The sequence below is a fragment of the Trichechus manatus genome, unplaced genomic scaffold (assembly GCF_000243295.1).
Source record: "Trichechus manatus latirostris isolate Lorelei unplaced genomic scaffold, TriManLat1.0 scaffold00103, whole genome shotgun sequence".
In the NCBI taxonomy this organism is placed as follows: Eukaryota; Metazoa; Chordata; class Mammalia; order Sirenia; family Trichechidae; genus Trichechus; species Trichechus manatus.
In genome coordinates this window covers 10528991-10538636 of record NW_004444039.1, presented here as the reverse complement: position 1 = coordinate 10538636, position 9646 = coordinate 10528991, and positions in this window count along the sequence as shown.

Sequence of the window (9646 nt, the reverse complement as noted above, 5' to 3'; positions counted from 1 at the left end):
TCCTCCCTTGAATCTGCTTCATAGGTGAAATGAGCTTTCTCTTCTATTATGCATATGATTAGTGCTATTATAGTGACTTGTTATTTTTTTCTTTTTTAGTAGATCGATGTTGTGCAGGCATAGTGCAGGCATAATAATAGAAAAGAAAAGAGGTCAAAGTAAAATTCTCCTTTACTAACCCATTTAAATGGGTTTACAAGCGGGCTGTATTTAAACACTGAGTTTTAATCAACTCAACGGCTGTGGGCTTGGTTTGGGGTTTGTATCTAAACATTATGATGACTGCTTATCGCCCCTTTGTCCAGAAGGTGGCAACATTTCCTTAAGAATTTTCAAGAACACGCTCGCCTCAGAAAATGATCGTGTATCTCAGGACAGGGTGTTTTCTTCTGTTTCGAAAGACACAGCACAAAACACGTAGTCCCCCATAAAGGAGAGACTATTCTATCTCGCTCTCTCAAATTTAAATTGTCAAGATTTTCAGTCTAGAATGAGTTTATGTTGAAATGACTTTATGTAGCTGACAATTTCAGACCGTTAGACTCCCGACCCACTCCTTTCCCCAGAAAGGGTGTTATTTTGAAGGCGGGTGTCTATGTGAAGAGATACTGACAGTTCTAGCAGTTAAACTGGATGCCCACCAACAACACGGAACAGTTCTTACTTTCTGAAAACTCTAGTAAACCTCAAGATAATTCTTTGCAATGATCATTCTTTGCTCCATTTGACTGCCCTCCTGTCCCTTACTGTTTGTCCGTGCTGTGGAGATTTAGGGGCAAGATGAAACAGAGTGAAGACACTCGTATGGGCTGAGGTAGTGAAATAAAGCAACAAAACTGTTTGGCCAGATAAGAGCATTCTGAATCCTACATGCAATACATCTCCATAGCAAGTACATTTGGGAAATACCTTTTAAGGAATTGGAAATGTTGACATGTTCATTTCCACCCTACCCTCGTCCCCTACTTCCCTCATTTTTCAATATATTTTAATTTTTGGAAAGCATGGTATAACTGTAAACAACACACACACACATACAAATGGGTCTGGTTTAAAGCAACTTTAATTATTGTGGTTACTTATCCATGACTTTTGCTTCTGACCAGCATTATTCACGTGTAGTACACTTCGATTCTAGTCAGAAAAGAAAGTTTGAGTCAAATATTATTTAGCTATGGGAATTGTTCTCATATAAGAACGAGATTCACATTTTGAAGTGTGTTTGGTGTTATTCTCTGCGTTTATGTGTAACCTCATGAACATAACTTTCAAGTCGGAAGGATGGACGATATATCCATTCACAAAAATTTGTTATTTTTGTTGTGTGCTGTTGAGTTAATTCCGACTCATAGTGACGCTATAGGACAGAGTAGAACTGTAATCTTTATGGAGCAGATCGCCAGGTCTTTTCTTCTGCGGAGCCGCTGGTGGGTTCAAAATATCGACCTTTTGTCAGGCAGCTGGGCACTTAGCTATTGTGCCACCAGGGCTTCTTATTTTTTACTAGCCAATATTTCTGTTAGTCTCTCTCTCTGATACACACACAGGCACACACACGTGCGCACATGCACACAATTTCCAGTAGGATGCCCAGCATCGCTCCTTACCTCTGGCTCAAGTGTCCCCGTTGCAGTCCATAACTCCCCTTGGGCAGGAAATAGTAAGTAGCTTCCTGAATCTATTCAGATGGCCCTACCTTCTCCCTGTGCCCACCCAACACAGGAGGCTTCATTCCCCATTCCTGCAGACACCTGTGTGGTAACCGCTTGCTTGGACCGTGGGGGAGGATATTTCATTCTGAGGATGTTTTGTCTCTTCACCTCTCCCCCACAGACCGCTCAGTTCCTCTTTGTCTCTCTGGCCCTGGCCACCACACGGCCACCAGTTATTCCATCGCGGGGGTTATTCCTGGATGGAGCTGGAGAGCTCTTCTGATCTGTCCTAGAACGGGTTGCTTGTATAGAATGACCCAAACATGGCATGAAGAAGACAAAACATCCTGCCGCATATGCACATCAACTTGAAAAATTTGAGAAGATAAACACTTATAGGTTGTATGTAAACATACAATTTAGTATAAAACCAATACAATACAAAATAACAGTGTTAAAACATGACATTCTGCATTCTTTGAAGTCAGTAACATCAACTTCTCCTGAGCCTCAGGTTCTTCCATCTATACACGTAGCTGATTTGGACTTTTCTGGAAGCTACTGATTTACTTACGCTACACTCATTTACCCAAAGAAATTATGGTCTTTTTATTGTCCTTATCTTTTAACAAGGAATCCCTGGGTTGTGCAAACGGTTAACATGCTCAGCTGCTAACCACAAGGTTGAATATTCAAGTCCACCCAGAGGTACCTCAAAAGAAACTCCTGGCAATCTACTTCCAAAAAATCAGCCAATGAAAACCCTATGGAGTGCACTTCTACTCTGACACATGTGGAGTTGCCTTGAGTCGGAATTGACTTGATGGCAACTGGTATCTTTTCATAAACCACTGTCTGCTTAGTAGTGGCTGGGTGGTTACGCTCAGGGTAGCAACTTTTAGTAAAATTCCATCTATCTAGTTTTATGTATGTCACTGGGGGGGCACAAATGGTTAAATGCTCGGCTGCTAACTGAAAGTTTGGAGGTTCGAGTCTACCAAGAGGCACCTTGGAAGGAAGGTTGGGTGATCTACTTCTGAAAAGTCAGCCATTTGAAAACCCTATGGAGCACAGTTCTACTCTGACACACATGGGGTCACCATGAGTCAGAATCGACTTGATAGCAACTGGATGGTTATTGTAATTTGGTGTATAATTCAGCCTCAGTCTCTTTGGGTCTCTGAGTTTCCTCTCCCTGGCTCTGCTGCCCTTTGGATGGCATGTGACCTCCTGGAGGTGAGCTTGTTTGTGTCCTCACCATCTTCTCAGAGTGCCTGACTTTTTCTGCTTCCCAGCCGGGTAAACACGGATGTGTGACTGGTTGTACCTGACCTTTGGGAGGCGGATGGGCTAGCACCTGCCATGGTTTGGGCCATTTGCCCCTTTTCTTTTTTTTAATGGATTAATTTATGTTGCTGTTAATAATGTACACAGCAGGGCAAACACCAGTTCAGCCATTTCTACCTGTACAGTTCAGTGACATTGATTACAGTCTGCAAGTTATGCAACCATTCTCACCCTCCTTTTCCAAATTGTTCTTCCACCATTAACAGAAACTCACTGCCCTCTAAGCTTCCTAGCTATCTGAACTTTCAAGTTGCTGTTGTTAATTTGATCCCATAAAAATAGTTATGTAAAAGAGCGCAGTGCTTGGGGCTGACATTCTTTACTAATTAAGCTAAACTATTGTTTGGTTTAAAGAGGACTTCAGGGGGATATTTTTGGTTTAAGATTTAAAGTTGATCTCAGGGCAATAATTTTGGGGGTTTATCCAACTTCTATGGCACCAGAAAGTCTGGATTTGATGAAAATTTGAAATTCTGTTCAGTATTTTTCCCTTTTTGATCAGGATTCTTCTATAGAATGGGCCATTTACCCCTTTTCTTAAAGCCCGCACTTAAGAACTTTCCCATCCTCACCCAGCCTGTACTGGTCCACCTCCACTTCTTGGCACCATGGCACGTGGTTACTCTAGAGCCCCCACGCAAGCCACCAGGAGGGGCATGTGGGAAGAGCTGACTTAGGGTCATCTCTCCCACTGACAATGCTGTGCAGTCCCCTGGGCCAGGGGGAAGTCTTGCCACCACTGCCTGCTATACCTTGGGAACGTGTCACTAGCCCCGAAGTTCTCTATGTGCTCCCATATTTTTCTGGATATTTCAAAAGCTCTACCCCAATGAGAATGGGCGCTAGAGAATCACAAGTGGCCATGAGACCCTTGACATTGGAACTTACTTGCTCGTCCTCTCATCTTCTCTTCCCACAATCCTCTACTGTAAGGAGCAGCCTCCAGAATTCTTCCTCTGTGTTAGACCCTCTTTTTGCTTTAAGGCAGCAAACGCCATAGCCGAACCATCGTGAGCACAAGGGGAATCTCATCTACCTTATGGAGGAAACTCTAAGATCCAAGCCCTTAGGCTTGGTTCCCGATATGCTAGATGAATTTAGAAAAATTTTCCCCTTTCTCCCTCTCTCTGCAAAGTCTGGCTTGCAAGCTGTTGTCTTTCTCAATTTTGAATACGAGAAGCTAAACAGAAACACTTTATTTCCTCCCTCTTCTCTTCAGTGGATACTTCCAAATGAGAGAAGGTTTTGTGTATACAGTAATGAGGGAGAGAGAAGCACATTAATATTTACTGCCCCTCCATACTTATGCACTTTCTAATCTCACTCATGCCAGTAAAATAGACCTTCTATACCCCACTTCTTGCTTCCACCCCCCCTCCCCAGAGGTCTACGAAGAGGAAATGTTGCTTTTCCTTTTTGGTGATCCTGTTGGTATCAGTATCTTAGCTGATTTACCTAAAAGTTGGCTGTTGGAACCTACCCAGTGGCTCCATGAGAGAAAGACTTGACGATCTGCTCTTGTAAAGATTACAGCCTAGAAAATGGCTTGGAATGGTTCTACTCTGTCATGCAGCGTAGCTATGAGTTGAAAATGACTCAATGGTCCCTAAAAACAACTGATGGTAACTTGTGGCAAAATCTGAGTTTGGGTTTGGGTTTTATTGGCTTTTAAAGTTGCTGCCTGATTTACACTAGCTCACTTACAAACAGTGTTCGATACTCCATCTTCCTCTGGTAAATTATTACAAATCCTTGAGGTTTGTGTGTGTGTGTGTGTGTGTGTGTGTGTGTGTGTGCGTTAAGGGTTAGGGGTGGGCACAGGGAAGTATCTGAAAGAATTCAGTTTCTATATCCATTCAATCTTAACTTTCTGTTGAAAATTAGAAAGAATTGTGGAAGAATGCCTGACGGGAACCAAGCTCAGCTCAGCACCTCAGTTCTTACTGACTTCCACTAAACTTTAGAGAATATATATATATATATATGTATATGTATATATATATATGTATATGTATATATGTATATGTATATGTATATATATATATATAAATATATATGTCATTCTATGGACAGAATGGTCTTCTAAGGGACGGGCTACCACTCTTTATTTCTAGGGAAATTCCAGTGGGTGGTATTAGGAGTGTCACAGGCCGAATGAGTCTTCTGGAAGCTTTGGTCTCCCATCCTCCTCCTGGTGGTCTGTGGGGGCTGAATCAGGGAGAGAAATTTTGCCACTAGAAATCTGAATAGTCACTGAGTGAAGAAAAAATATCAAAATTTTCACAGAAAATATCTACCAAATTAGCCCATACCAAAACCAAACCCATTGCCATTGAGTCAATTCCAACTCATAGTGACCCTGTAGGACAGAGTAGAATGACACCCATAGGGTTTCCAAGGAGTGGCTGGGGGATTTAAACTACTGACCTTTTGGTTAGCAGCCAAGCTCTTAACCACTTTGCCAGCAGGGCTCCCAAATGAGCCCAGATTATCTATAAAACATGAAAAAAAAAAAATGACTTTAAGATGTATTGATTTAGGATCCTATCTCCGCTTCCACTGTCAACGTGAGCAGTTGTCTGTTTGAGCCGAGGTCCCTTTAATTCAGTTTAGTTCATGACTCTTGGTTAGTAGGAGTTCATAAACTTTATTTTCGATGGTATGTGTAAGACTCAGCCTTCGTCAATATTTACACGTAATGATAGCTCTCATCAAGGCTTAAGGACTGAGATAGTTATGAAATGATTATACATCACAACCATCTATAAACAGGATTTTAATTATCACCAGCAACAGCAATAACAAACATTTATTGAGGGGCTATCCTGTGCTGTAATTGAATTAATGAATTTGTTAACCGTTGCTTCCTGTTTCCATAAACATTTGCTTCAGTTCAATCTCAGTCAAATCACAAAGGCACCAGACCAAGATACCTTGTTATTTAAGAAGATTAACTGCTTTCTTATAGTATTAAGAGGTTTTTCTTGTGCTGAAGAGTGTAACTAAAGTTTTCTAGGCAATACCCATTTGGCAGAGTACAATGAGAAGTCTTGTGTACAGTGACAAATGGCTGTAGACGCAGACTTCACCCAGAACCTCCAGGTGTAGGGCCCCAAGAGATGGAAGACCCCAGTTCCATGGTGGTTCTCCTAGTGATGAACATGTTTTCCTTGTGGTCCTCTTGCTCCATTGCCCGGAGGTCTCCCCTTGTCATTTGTCTTTGGGTGTTGCTTGCATGGCTCTCAGTGGCCCCTGGGTTAGCAAGATGTCTTCCAGTTCTGCCTGGTCCTCAGAGCCCCTTCAAGCCTGCTGTGGACACGGGCAGTGGCCTAAGGCAGTGCTTTCTCTCTACCCCCTCTGCACCCCCTGCTGGCATCCATCTGGTCATCCCTTTGGCCACGGATGGGTGACGTCTTTCCAAATATCCAGTTGGATTGTAGGCGCAAAGGTCAGATGATCTTGTGTTTGCAGATTCCTGCCATGCTTTTGGTGTTACAACTCAATCATTTCATCTTCCCTATTCCACTTAGAAGGAGTCCTGGTGGCACAGTGGTTAAGTGCTAGGCTCCTAACGGAAAGGGCAGCAGTTCCAACCCGCCGCTGCTCCACAGGAGAAATATGTGGCAGTCTGCTTCCATAAAGACTACAGCCTTGGAAACCCTGTGGGGCAGCTCTACTCTGTCCTGTAGTGTTGCTATGAGTCAGAATTCAACTTGACTGCAATGGGTTTGTTTTGTTTTTTGGTATTCCTCGTAATGCACTCCTATTTCCAACCCATGTGAGACTCTGCCCAGAAACTGTCCCTATGAGGGCTGGGTGGGAAGGCACACAGGGACACTGCCCTGTGACACCCATAAATGTTGCTTGGTTCTCACACTTAGCCAGTGTCTCTGGAGCTGATGTATCTTGACTGCGACTCCTATTACTTTCCTCTCGAGGGAGTTCATCCTACCCAATTCCCAAGCCAAGAAGTCAAGGGAAATCTTGTCTCCTGCTTGTTTATGAGACCATTGTGATTGCGTAGTTTTCTGATATTTCAGTTTTGTTTCCTTCTCCAGGTGGTTGCCATCCTTCCCATTTAGAGGAGAAAGCCAGGGTTTGCCATCTCTTACCTCAAGACGGTTTGTAGTGGAAGAGAAAGCCGAAGCTCCTTCTGACTTTTATGAAAGTCTAATTCAGGTGATGGTAACCCCAGGAGACAGCAAACAGTTAAATGCTCGACTACTAGCTGAAAGCTTGTGGGTTTGAATCCACCCAGAGGTACCTCAAAAGATAGGCCTGGCAATCTGCTTCCAAAAGGTCACAGCCTTGAAAATCCTATGGAGCAGTGCTACCCTGCACACATGGGGTTGCCATGAGTCAGAACAGACTCGACGGCAAATGACAACAACAGTAAGCTCAGCTGAGATTAGGTGACCCCAGAGAAGGAAGGGGGAGACGGGAGTGCTCTGGAGAACATTGAGAGGAAAGGGGAAGAGACTTTACCCTGGCCGGGGAACGTTGAGGTTGACGAGTTTCACCAGCAGCAGGGAGCCAGTACCCCTCAGCGGCAGGTGCCCAATGGGGAGTACACCTCAGAAGGAACGACTGCCTGATGGACCTTGTAGGCAGGGCCTTTCAGTTTGCCAAAAATTTTCTGAGCCCCAAGAATAGACTTGCCGTGTCTCACAGGGCTGGGACTGACTCCAGTGGTGCTCTGTGTCCCAATGTCTCGTGACCAGTGGGGCCTCTTCTATGTTTAGAGCTGCTTACGATCCAGGGGAGTCTCTGGGTGGTGCAAACAGTTAACATGTGCGGCTGCTAACTGAAAGGTTGGAGATTCGAGTCCATTCAGAGGCACCTCAGAAGAAAGCCCTAGCAAGTTACTTCTGAGAAATCATCCATTGAAAACCTGATGGAGCACAGTTCTACTCTGACACACATGGGTCACTGTGAGCCAGAGTTGACTCAACAGCAACCGGCCTGGTAAGATCCAGGGCCTTTGCATGACCTGGGGCTGGGGCGCTCCAATCATGACAGAGGTTGGCTTTTCCACTGGTCAGGGGGAATACCAAAAACCAAACCAAATTCACTGCTGTTGAGTTGATTCTGACTCATAGTGACCCCATAGGGTTTCTAAGGCTGTAAATCTCTACAGAAGCAGACTGCCATGGCTTTCTCCCATGGAGTGGTTGGTGGTTTCAAACCGCTGTCCTTTATGGTTAGCAGTTGAAGGCTTTAACCACTGTGCCACCAAGGCTCCTGGTCAAGGGGATGGAGCTTAGAACTTCACTTAGGTTGATTGAAAGAGAAACAAGGAAATGTAACATTTCTTGCAGTCTCTGTCCTGGGAACTAGTCATTAGCTACACTCTGTCCAGTCACTGCACTTCCCAGGAGGGTCCATCACAAATGAAACCATTGTCACTCTGCTTTTCCAGGCTGTAGTTCGTGTTGTGAGCATGCTCAGACGGACAACTCTGTGGGACCCTCATAACGTAAGAATTGCTGAACATTCAGAATCCACCCTCCAGATTTTGGATACAGAAGATGTTATTATTTTTTTTTAAGACGACGCTAAGTCGAGGTTGGCGTAAAGTGGCAGGGTGGACTTGTTGTGTGTAGTAGGTTTGCTCAGTGGTTCAGCAGCCTGTGAACAGAAAGGCAGGAAATACAGACAGCAAGAGGCAGAACAAGTGGGTGAACAGTGGTTTGGATTGTGAAATCAAGTTTAACTTTCCATTTGGGAGTGAGCGTTTCTTTATTATTCATTGGCATCTACTGGTTTTATGCTGCATCCTAAGGCTGTCCACATAGCCCTGAACTAAATAGAAATTGTTACAATGAGAACTGTGGTTATTACCTTAAATTGCCTTAGGTTGATCTGGGAACTCAAACAAAATGGTGGCAGCTCTCTATTTTCTACCTCAAGGGATTCTGCACATAATAGATGTATATCACTGAAAATATAAGAGGCCTGGAGACAAGTCTTCCTGTGCAAGCCTTTGATATTGTAGACATGAATGTGGAAATTGTAGTGGCACAGCGAGAGCTTATTAAGTGTTTTTCTTTACTAAGAAAGCCTTGAGCTGGAGTCGACAGCATTGATTATCCTGCCCTGAACTCATGGGGACCCTGTGCACAATGGAACAAAGTGCTACCCAGCCCTTGTACAATCCCCATGATCAGTTGTGCATCAGACCATTGTTGTCCAAAAGGTTTAAACTGGCTGGTTTTCAGAAGTAGATCGCTAGGCTTTTCTTCCTAGTCTGGGTTAGTCTGGAAGCTCCACCAAAAGCTGTTCAGCCTCATAGCAACACACAAGCCTCCACTGGCAGACAGGTAGTGGCTGCACATGAGATGTCCTGGCTGGGAATCGAACCCGAGTCTCCCATATGGAAGGCAAGAATTCTGCCACTGAACCGCCAATGCCCTCGGTGTTTTATTACTGTTGGTGTTGTATCATTGGTTTATTTCATTTCCTAGACGGCGGCTCCTTAATTCACGTGGTCAAAGCGCAGTGTAGAAGAGTCCTGTTTGTTTCTTTTGCTGCTAAAAAGGCTAATTAGTAAAAAGCAAAACAAAACAATAAAACCTGATCAACCATGCAAATGTGTTTGGTTGATCACCAAACCAGTTGCCATCGAGTCAACTTCAACTCTTGGCGAC